The sequence below is a fragment of the Rhinopithecus bieti genome, unplaced genomic scaffold, assembly GCF_001698545.2.
Source record: "Rhinopithecus bieti isolate Rb0 unplaced genomic scaffold, ASM169854v2 scaffold_65, whole genome shotgun sequence".
Lineage (NCBI taxonomy): Eukaryota > Metazoa > Chordata > Mammalia > Primates > Cercopithecidae > Rhinopithecus > Rhinopithecus bieti.
Window position 1 is genome coordinate 2,877,474 of NW_016803344.1, and position 12,230 is coordinate 2,889,703.

The following is a 12,230-nucleotide window of genomic DNA, read 5'->3' on the forward strand; positions in this document are numbered from 1 at the left end:
TAAATTTATTTTTCTGCTTTTCAAAATTATACAATCGTCATGTTTTACTTTTATACTCAGAGAAAAAAAAAGAGCTTTCTTTAAAAAAAAAAAAAAAAATCAATGATTGAATCAGCCTCTCTAACAGCCTATCCAAAAGAACTCCCCTTTAGCGTGACTGGCTACTTCTTTCCAGACAGAAACTGAGGACCAGAGTGGGTAACCCGTAGCCCAGAGTAGGTAACCCGTGGCCGTCCGCCTAGTCAGCGACTGACTGGGGTCTTCATGTGATGACCCTGGGCATAGGTCTTATTTTAAGGTAGAAACCCCTGGAAGCTGACTTTGAGACAAGGACTCTTGTGCAAGTAGCTTATGTGGGAGGTGCTCCAGGAAACACCAGTGGGGAGGAGGGGAAAGGGGAGCGGGGGCAGAAAGGGGGAGGGCGGAGACTGAGACAGAGAGTAGCTAATTAAGGCACTGGGGAGAAAGGGAGCTGAGCTGCATTTGTCCTCAGGGGACCTCTGGGAGCCAGTGTGGAACACACCTCTGCACACTGCCCCTGCCGGGAAAGGCAGCTGGAGTGTTGAACATACCACCTCCCATCAGCCAGGCAGTAAGGGCTGCTTCCAGTGTGGGGCCAAGTCCTGGACACTCTGGCCTGCCATATGGGTGGTAAGGTGGGCTCTGGCAGCAAGAGGAAACCCTTGAGCAGCTGGCTTCCTCTTGTGAGGGAGTAGGGGCCCCTACTTCCAGAGGGCCATGAGCAGGGCCCCACCTGATGGAGAGGTCAGAGTGAGGGGACATGGTGGGCAACAAGAGCACCCCCTGCAGGTCTAACAGGGAACAGCCTACACTGGACCTAGAGGGGCATGGAGGTCCCTAACAGCCAAAGCCGTAAAGTTGCACTGCTGGTCACAGCGTGCCAATCTTCATTCAAGTGAATGGATTACCTCCGGGAAGTTAGTTACGAGAGGCAACACATTAATTCATGGCACCCAGTACCATCTATGTCAGTCGGGATTCTTTGGTTGCAAGTGACGAAACCCAATTCCGATCAGACCCAATTTCAAGCAGACACAAAGGGAAGGAGAAAGGGTGCAACACTTCTTTGCATAAGCAGGAAAGGGAGGGTGCAAACTGTCTGTAATTCATCACATGGAGTGAGCACGAATTTTGCAATTTGTCTACCCAAAGGGAGTGCCTTTTTAAATTTTGTGCCCTAAACCATCTTCATGTTGGCAGCAGCTCAGTTATTCTCAGGAGAAGGATACCAGACACACAGAATGACAAGTGTCCTCCTCAAAACTGTGACAAATAAAGTAGCTGCCACCCAGCAGAAAATAGGCCCATGATGGAATGGTGACTGTTGTGGGCTAAACTGTGTCCCTCCAGCAGATATGTTAAGGTCCCAACCCCTGCTACCTGTGAATGTGACCTTATTTGGAAATAAGGTCCCTGCAGATGCAATCAGGTTAAGATGAGGTCATACTGGATGAAATGGGCCCTAATCCAATATGACTGGTGCCCTGGTAAGAAGGGAAGAGGCCAGGTGTGCTGGCTCATGCTTGTAATTCCAGCACTTTGGGAGGCTGAGGTGGGTGGATCACTTGAGCTCAGGAGTTCAAGAACAGCCTGGGCAACATGGTGAAACCCCATCTCTACCAAAAATACAAAAATTAGCCAGGTCTGGTGGCATGCGCCCTTAGTCCCAGCTACTCAGGAGGCTGAGGTGGGAGAATCGCTTGAGCCCAGGAGGCAGAGGTTGCAGTGAGCCAAGTTCATGCCACTGTACTCCAACCTGGGTAGGTGACAGAATAAGACCCTATCTCAAAAAAAAAAAAAAAAAAAAAAAAAAAAAGAGAGAGAGAGAGAAGAAACACAAGACACAGTCACAAAAGGAAACACAGATACTCAAGGAGAGTGCTCTGTTGTGATGACAGGGATAGAGATTGGAGCAATGCAAGTAAGAACCCAGGAATGCCCAGAAGCTAAGAAAAAGGCTTGGAATAGATTCTCCCCCTAGAACATTCAGAGCACACGGTCCTTCCTACACCTTGACTTCTGGTCTCCAGAAATGTCAGAGAAGCCACTCAGGTTGCGATACTTTGTTATGGCAGCCCTGGGAAACTGATGCAGTTACTGATTGGACACTGGAGATCTAGAGGCAAGGAGGATGAAGTCCTGGGCAGGACAAGGATCTGCAGTGGGCTCAGCATGAGGACACAGGGCAGCTAGGGTGTAAAGGGAGCCGGTGCTGAACTGGAAGGTGAGGTGAGTGTGCACCCGTGTGCCTCCCACCTGGGCTGCTGCCCATGGCCAAGTCTTTCTATGTGAGGAGTGACTTCTTGCCCAAGCAAAGGTGACTAAGAGAAACACAGCATCCCCACCATTTCCTTTAGATGGTTGCAGATCTTCTCTTTGAAGCTGTTACCTGAAGGTAAAGTGAAGGGGGGCAATGCTCTGTGGGAGGTCATTCCTTCAAATCTAGACATTTTCTCATTTTCTTCGACTTCTGTTGAGTCTCCTTCTCCCACTCTGGCAGTAGCAATTTAACACTTAGCTAACCCTTGTTGAATGCTCACTATGTGTTAAACAATGTTTATTTTGTTTTGTTTTGTTTTGTTGAGAGACAGGTTCTCACTCTGTCGCCCAGGCTGGAATGCAGTGGTGAGATCACGGCTCACTGCAGCCTTGACCTCCTGGGCTCAAATGATCCTCTCACCTTGGCCTTCTGAATAGCCGGTTCTACTGATATGCACCACCGTGCCCAACCAATTATTTCAATTTCTTGTAGAGACAGGATCTCACTAGGTTGCGTAGGCTGATCTTGAACTCCCAGGCTCAAGTGATCCTCCTGCCTTTGCCTCCTGAAGTGCTGGAATTACAGATGTGAGCCACGGTGCCAGGCCAAAGTCTTAAGTCTTCACTGTCTCGTGCAATAGCAATAGCCATAGCCACATGTGGTGATGTATATTTAAATTTAAATTAATTAAAATTAGATAAAATTAATAACTCAGCCTGGGCATGGTGGCTCACACCTGTAATCCCAGCACCTTGGGAGGCCGAGGTGGGCGGATCACTTGCGGTCGGGAATTCGAGACCAGCCTGGACAACATAGTGAAAACCCTGTCTCTACTAAAAATACAAAACGTAGACAGACCTGGTGGTGGGCACCTGTAATCCCAGCTACTCCGGAGGTTGAGGCAGGAGAATTCCTTGAACCTGGGAGGCAGAAGTTGCAGTGAGCCAAAATCATGTCACTGCACTCCAGCCTGGGTGACAGAATTAATAATTCATTTTCTTGGTTGCACTAGCTACATTCCAAGCATTCAGTAGCCAGTGGCTACTGTATTGGACAGCATAGAACATTTCCATCATTGCAGAAAGTTTTACAGTGCTGTTCCAAGTCACTCGCATGTATTATCTTATGTAATCATCACACCCCCTCTAAGGTAGGTTCTACTATCATCTTCATTTTAAAGTTGAAGAAATTGAGGCTTAGGACACAGAACGAGTAAGTCAGAGGAACCAGGTTCGGCAGAGCATTCAGACTAGGCAGAGTTGAGGCGTCACGGATTTCACACATTTTCAGCAAGCTTGGCTCAGGTGAAGGCTCCGAGTAACCTGTTCTTTCCCACTTTTTCCTGCACTTCCTCACTGTCTATTCAGAATTCCCAGTTCCCTTAAGGATCAGGAAACTAACAAGGTAAATAGGGGTGTAGTAGCCAAATATTCTGGTACTTCTCTTTCTTCCAGTTCTCCTCTTTCCAGGTAAATGAGAGGATTATACTTTCTGATCCCTCATGAGCTTCCCAGGCTCATTGTTAAGTGAATAATGTGATTAATACTGGCCAATGAATTTAAGGCAAAAAGCCACTTCTGGGTTGAAAGTTTGTTTGTTTGTTTGTTTATTTATTTATTTATTTATTTATTTATTTATTTATTTATTTTTGAGACAGAGTCTCTCTCTGTCACCCAGCTGGAGTGCAGTGGTGCAATCTTGGCTCATTGCAACCTCCACCTCCCGGGTTCAAGCAATTCTCCTGCCTCAGCCTCCCAAGTATCTCGGACTACAAACATGGGCCACCATACCTGGCTAATTTTTTTTTTTTTTTTTGGTTTGTATTTTTAGTAGAGATGAGGTTTCTCCATGTTGCCCAGACTGGTCTCGAACTCCTGGTCTCAAGTAATCTGCCCACCTCAGCCTTCCCAAAGTGCTGGGATTACAGGCATGAGCCACTGCGCCCAGCCTGGGTTGAAGGTTTAATAGATGGTGTAAGACCCTCCAGAGCTCATTTCCTTCTGCAATGATGGCCAGCAATGCTCAAGATGGTGGTGCTCCATTGGTCTGTGATCTAGAAGGAGGCTGATGGTGACCAGGCACAGAGCCCTAGCTAACCCCGAATGAACATGATGTTTCAAGCGATGATTCTGAGGCTTTCAACACAGTATAACTCAACCCACACTAACCAATACATACATACATACATGCAAAAGATGGTTGCTCTGAGACAATCTCACAGATGTGACCAATACAGAGACTTAGAAACTGAAACCGACAATTTCTACTCTTCTTTCTGGAAGTAAAAAATTTATGGCCGGTAAGGTGGCTTACACCTGAGATCCCAGCACATTGGAAGGCTGAGGTGGGAGGATCACTTGAGCCTAGGAGTTCAAGACCAGCCTGGGCAACATAGGGAGACCTTGACTTTATTTTAAAAAATTTAAAAATTAAGAAATGTATTTTTATTGCCAGCAAAGCCAGGTAGTTTGGTAGGATGCACACACACCTGAGAATATTTATCATCACTCTTCTGAAAAATTGAATTTCATCCTATAACTACTGTCTTTTGACAATTTCTTTAGTTTAATGTGGAGTCTGATACTTTGATGAGGCAGACGTAGACACTGAGTTATTTCTTCTAAAGAGATAAAGAAGGCAAATCACATCATTTTGCAATCCAAGAGATACCATTAAATGAGAAATAGTGAAATAAGGGATAAAAATTCCAACACAGTAGAAATCCAGGCATTTCAGAAGTTTTATCTCAGGTAGGTTCATTGAATTCAACTAGTAGTTTTGACCACTATGATTACAAAAGGCAACAGACATTTCTGAAAGGAATGGTATCGTGTCTTTCATTATTATTATTATTCTGAGATGGAGTCTTGCTCTGTTGCCCAGGCTTGAGTGCAGTGGGATGATCTTGGCTCACTGCAACCTCCACCTCCCAGGTTCAAGTGATTCTCGTGCCTCCGCCTCCTGAGTAGCTAGGACCACAGGGACTCGCCACCACTCCTGGCTAATTTTTGTATTTTTAGTAGAGATGAGGGTTTCACCATGTTGGCCAGGCTGGTCTCGAACTCCCGACCTCAGGTGATCCACCCACCTTGGTCTCCCAATGTGCTGGATTTCAGATGTGAGCCACTGCACCCAACCAGGAATGGTATCTTCTTTGTAGTTTCTATTCCTTGAGTCTATTGTTAATAGTCAATCCATTAATAAACCAGTATAAGCCAAAGTGTGGAGAGGAACACGAACACATGTAACTTATAGTTCTGCTCACAAGGAATTTACAATCTATGTGAAGAGAACAAAGTAAAATGAATGAAATAATAGTGAACCATGGCCAGGCATGGTGGCTCACACCTGTAATCCCAGCACTTTGGGAGGCCGACACAAAAGGATTGCTTGAGCCCAGGAGCTTAAGATCAGCCTGGGCAACCAGGAGTGAGACTGTCTCCCTCTACAAAAAAATCTATTTATTTATGTATGTATTTATATATTTTTTTGAGACAGGGTCTCGTTCTGTCACCCAGGTTGTAGTGCAGTGGTGTGATCTCAGCTCATGGCAACGTCTGCCTTCCAGGCTTCAGTGATCTACCCACCTCGGCTTCCAAGGTAGCTGGGACTACAGGTGTATGCCACCATGCCGAGCTAATTTTTAAATTTTTTGTATCTCACCATGTTGCCCAACCTGGTCTCGAACACCTGGGCTCAAGTGATCCACCTGCCTGGGCCTCCCAAAATGCTGGGATTACAGGCATGAGTCACTGTGCCCAGACTCTACACAAAAATTTTAAAAATTAGCCAGGCATGGTGGCACATGCCTGTAGTCCCAGCTTCTTGGGAGACTGAGGTGGGAGGATTGCTTGTGCCCCAGGAGGCTGCAGTGAACTATGATTGCACCACTGTACTCCAGCCTGGGCTACAGAGAGAGACCCTGCTCCAAAAAAAAGAAGAAAGGAAGGAGAGGAGAGGAGGGGAGGGGAGGGGAGGGGAGGAAAGGGGAGGGGATAGTGAACCACTTATAAGAGTAAAAAATATAGATGCTCACCACTTTCCTCAGCATCTTTTGCTCGAACCTCAGCCAATTATTTCTCATTCTGTATCCATCTCTGAAAGGTCATATTATTAATTGAAATACTTCACTCACTCCCCACTTATTCATGCCATTTTCTCAGTAAATGTGTGATCCATCCCCCTAGATGGATGGAATATATTTATTGACTCATTGGTTTTGGGCCACATAACCTACTTTAACCAGTGAAAAATGGGAAGTGACAATGTGCCAGTTCTGTGCCTAGGCCTTAAGAAGCCACATGTGTTCCTGCCTGCCCCTCTGCTATATGAATGAAAAGAACATGTGTAAGAAGATTAGAGATACATGGAGGTAAGTCAGGTCATCCCAGCTGAGCCTGCCTAGATCAGCTGACACCCAGACAACTCCTAGATGCATGAGCAAAATGGCACCGTATGCTATAAAGAATTTATGGGCTGTTTGTTACACAGTAATAGCTAACTGACACACATGCTCTAGGTTGGATTTAGCTGATTCTCACAGCCCTTGTAGTGCTTTATTGCACTTAGCTATCCATATATCCTGTCTCTTCTACTATACTGTGACATCTTACTGGGATTTTTCATCTTTCTATCCCCAGCACCTAACCCGTCTCTAGCTCACAATGTACACTCAATATATGCTTGTTGAGTAAAAATCCGGGAGAAAGAATGAGTAAATGAATAGAATTAGCCATATGGATTTTGATTTCTAAATTGTCCTTGAACAGCTGGGCACGGTGACTCATGCCTGTAATCTTAGCACTTTGGGAGGCCAAGACGGGTAGATTTCCTTGAGCTCATGAATTCAAGACCAGTCTGGACAACATGGTGAAACCCTGTCTCTACCAAAACTGTAAAAAATTAGCCAGGCGTGGTGGCGTGCACTGGTGGTCCCAGCTACTCGAGAGACTAAGGTGGAAGGAACCCTTGAGCCTGGGTGTGAGCCGTGATCACAACACTGCATGCCAGCCTGAGTGACAGAGTGAGACCCTGTCTCAAAAAAAAATAAGAAAAATAAATAAATAAATTGTTCTGGTAGGTTCAAAAGAACTTGTTATGCAGGAAGGAGGGGAGGAAGTTTATAAAACTGCTTTCAAAATTTTAAATACTGTATAAATTATTGCATGATTTTGTCAATATGTATGTTGAAACGGTACATAAAATAACAATCATATCTAGCATATCTATTATTATAATAGTGCCTTTAACATCACCTCCCAAAAAACAACCAGCCAAGATATACCTTACCTTAAAATGAAACATTTTTTCAGGTATTGATCAATGAAAAAAAAATATTTTTAAAAATTCTTGGTAGAAGCCAGGCATGGTGTCTCATGCCTGTAATCCCAGCACTTTGGGAGGCTGAAGTGGGCAGATCGCTTGAGGTCAAGAGTTTGAGACCAGCCTGGCCAACATGGTGAAACTCCATCTCTACTAAAAATACAAAAATTAGCCCGGCATGGTCTCACATGCTTGTAATCCCAGCTACTTGGAATGCTGAGGTATAAAAATCACTGGAACCTGGGAGATAGAGGTTGCAGTGAACTGAGATGGAGATCCTGCCATTGCACTCCAGCCTGAGTGACAGAGTGACAATCTGTCTCAGAAAAAAAAAAAGAAGCAGCCCGGGCGCAGTGGCTCGTGCCTGTAATCCTAGCACTTTGGGAGGCCGAAGACGATGGATCACCTGAGGTCAGGAGTTTGAGACCAGTCTCTACTTGGGAGGCTAAGGCAGGAGAATCACTTGAATCTGGGATGTGGAGGTTGCAGTGGGCTGTGATCATGCCACTTCACTCCATTCAGCCTGGGTGACAGAGTGAGACTCCGTCTCAAAACAAACAAACAAACAAAAAACTTGTTAGGTAGGAAATGTGTGTTTGAGTCCATGGGGAAAAGAATTTGATTGATCTGGATAGTTGCTTCGCTCCCAGGAAAATGTTTTCACTCATCCAAAAAACGTGTGTCCCTTCCCAGGGACCAGGGCAAAGCACTCATGGCACCGTGGAGGGAGTTATCACAGGAGTGGCAGAGGACAAAGTGATCATGCCTGCAGATACCTAGGGTTACAAAATCATCTGCTATCTTCCTAGGTAAATGTGTTGCTCATATGGGAGGAATGCACAATGGAACATTTTTTCTAAATAAAAAATAGATTTCAACAGAGCACAATCACACTGCTATCTGTTTTATAGATGGAAAAGTAAATTTCACAACTTCCTTGAAATAAAAACATGAGACTGGCCTAAAGTTTTCTAAGCAATTTTACAGTAGTTTGACAACTGTTTGTCCTTCTTTTCCAGGGCGTTAAACTGGCCTCCATTTATGATGACTTTTAAACACAAAGAAGAATGTGTATTGTTTATAGTAAAAGGAAATATCTGATTTTAGAAATTTCCTTTTCACATGCTCTGTATTTGCTATAGACTGAATGTTCATGTCCCCACAAAATTCATACATTAAAACCTAATCCCCAGTGCAATGGGCTAGGAACTGGGGCCTTTGGGAGGTGATTAGGTCATGAGGGTGGAGTCCTCATGAAAGGGATTAGTGTCCTCATAAAAGAAACCCCAGGCCAGGCGCAGTGGCTCAAGCCTATAATCCCAGCACTTTGGGAGGCTGAGGCAGGTGGATCACCTGAGGTCGGGAGTTCAAGACCAACCTGACCAACATGGAGAAATCCCATCTCTACTAAAAATACAAAAAATTGCCGGGCATGGTGGCGCATGCCTGTAATCCCAGCTATTCTGGAGGCTGAGGCAGGAGAATCGCTTGAACCTGGGAGGCGGAGGTTGCGGTGAGCCAAGATCGTACCATTGCACTCCAGCCTGGGCAACAAGAGCAAAATTCTGTCTCAAAAAAAAAGAGAGACGCCAGAGAGTTCCCCTGTCCCCTTCTGCTATGCAAGATTAGAGCAAGAGACAGCCATTTATGAACCAGGAAGTGGGCCCTCACCAGAGGCTGAATCTGCTATTGCCTTGTTCTTGAAATTCACAGCTACCAGAATTGGGAGAAATGGATTTCTGTTGTTTATAAGCCACCCAGGCTATGATATTCTGTTATAACAGCCGCAGTGGACCAAAACAGTATTTAATCATTCATTTAATGGCAAGTTAAAACAAAAGAATTTGGGATTTTAAGACAGTCACAAATTGTGTTTTAATCAGATCATATTCTTTGGTTTGTTAGCCTATTTGGAGGTGGTGAAACAAACAAAAGCGAAAAATTTTCAAAAGTTCTATATGAAAACTAAATCTCTTTCCCACTGTAAGTCTGAAATTATGTTTCCTCCCCAGAGGCACACTCTCATAAGCATTTTATATGTGTTTAAATTTTAAACAAACACAAACCTTCTAACACCTGCTGTTTCGTATCTTGTCTTTTCATGTGGGAAAGAAAAGATCTTGGAGCTCATTCCATAAGTGACTTGCATTTCAACAGGATTCTTCAAAAGTGACAAGAAAACACAGGAAACCAACACCACTTTGAATCATTTTCTCATGAAGCTGATTGGCAAGCATTCCTTCATGAAATCGCTCAGCACGTAATCTGGCATTCATGAGCTGTATGTATGGAAAACTCAAGGAGTCTGAGGTGTGAGCAATCAACTGAAGGCACATCTTGTAATGGCCATTGATTCTGTGAACATTAGCAGCATTAATATGTGCTTTGTGATAATAGAAGGTTTGTCATTATTTCAATGTCACCGTTGGAGATTATGAGGCATAGAAAAGTATAGAGTAGGGAAATGCAAATTAAAATAATAATGAGACACAATTTCAGAGCCATTAGATTGGCAACTTTTTCAATCCTGATAACACTAACTGTGGTGAGGGTGGAGAACCAGAAACAGGCTTTTATACTCAGTCTGTGGGAGGGAAAAATTAGAATAATTACAATAGAGAACAATTTTGCAGTGCTTAGTAAAGTTGATATGTACATAATTTCAATTCACCAAATATACTTTTTTTTTTTAAGCAGGTTTTTTTGTTGTTCTTTTTGAGACAGAGTCTTGCTCTGTTGCCCAGGCTAGGGTCCAGTGGTGCGATCTCGGCTCACTGCAACCTCTGCCTCCTGGGTTCAAGCGATTCTCATACATCAGCCTCCTGAGTAGCTGGAATTACAGATGTGTACCACCACGCCCAGATAATTTTTTGTATTTTTAAGAGAGATGGGGTTTCTCTATGTTGGCCAGGCTGGTCTCAAACTCCTGACCTCAGGTGATCTGCCCACCTTGACCTTCGAAAGTGTTGGGATTACAGTCATGAGCTACCACGTCCAGGCAAATTTACTTCTGTATAAATACCCAAGCAAGTTCTTGAGCTTATGGGTCAGTGCGTGTGTACCTAAGCCTGTTCATTGCAACATTTCTTGGGATAGTAAAACAATGGAATACTACAGAGTAGTTCAAATAAATGCATGAATTAGGCTGGGCACGGTGGCTCACGCCTGTAATCCCAGCACTTCGAGAGGCCAAGAGAGGCAGATCACTTGAGGTCAGGAGTTAGAGACCATCCTGGCCAACATGGTGAAACCCCGTCTCTACCAAACATACAAAAATTAGCTGGGTATGGTGGTGCATGCCTGTAATCCTAACTACTCAGGAGGCTGAAGCCGGAGAGTCGCTTGAACCCAGGAGGCAGAGGTTGCAGTGAGCCGAGATGGCTCCACTGCACTCCAGCCTGGGCAATAAGAGTGAGACTCTGTCTCAAGAAAAACAAACAAAAACAATGTAAAAGCATGATACCATTTAAATTCTCTTAAATAATGCTTTGTGTTGTTTGTGGACATGTATTCTCCAGCTGTCACATCCTTCTCCTGGCCTTCTCTGCCTCCCTCTGGCCCTGGGAAGCTTTATGGACTTTGTCAGGGAACTCTTTTCTTTGTCTTTGGTTGGGTTCATCCAATGGGAAGCACCAGTAAGAGTCTGAGGGGAGAATAAGAGAGAGGCAGGGGGAATTAACTCTGGTTCTCTCCTTGCCTACTCCCTCTTTGCCAGGGGTTTGCAGAGGCTGCATTTGTTCACTGAAGACCACAAGTACTGTCGGTAACCCTCTGCTACAGTGGCAAGTCTTTCTGAGTTCTGTAGCAGGGGACCTTCAATTGCTACCCCCAAGATGCTTCACCATCCCTTGCTGAGGTCCCTTATTGCAGCCTCCACATTTGCAAAGGGAACTTTTATGAAATTGTCTTCCATGACCCCGTTTGCACACACCTGTCAAGTCCCTGAATGATGCACATATTTATGTGGGGAGATTTAAATCTATGCTCACTAGTTGACCGGGCGTGGTGGCTCACATCTATAATCCCAGCACTTTGGGAGGCTGAGATGGGAGGATTGCTTGAGGCCAGGAGTTCAAGACCAGCTTGTTCAACATAGCAAGATCCTGTCCCTATTATTTAAATAAAAAGAAAAAGAAAAAATGAAGTAAATAAAACTATGCTCACTAATGATATCTCAGTTCAGGAAGCTGGTTACCTCTGCAAAAGGAAGTACAAGAAAGGATTGGGGCAGGGTGGAAGGAGTTAGCTGTAGTTGCATAGTTTTTCTTTTTTAAAATTTAATTTAATTAATTTATTTCTTTGACATGGAGTCTAGCTCTGTTGCCTGGGTTGGAGTGCAGTGGCAAGATCTCGGCTCACTGCAACCTCCACCTCCCGGGTTCCAGCAATTCTCCTGCCTCAGCCTCCTGAGTAGCTGGGATTACAGGCATGTGCCACCATGCCCGGCTAATTTTTGTATTTTCAGTAGAGTCGGGGTTTCACCATGTTGGCCAGACTGGTCTCAAACTCCTGACCTCAGGTGATCCGCCTGCCTCGGCCTCCCAAAGTGCTGGGATTACAGGCTTAGCCACTGCACCCAGCCAGTTTTATTTTTTTAAATACATATATATTTTTTATTTTTTAAAAT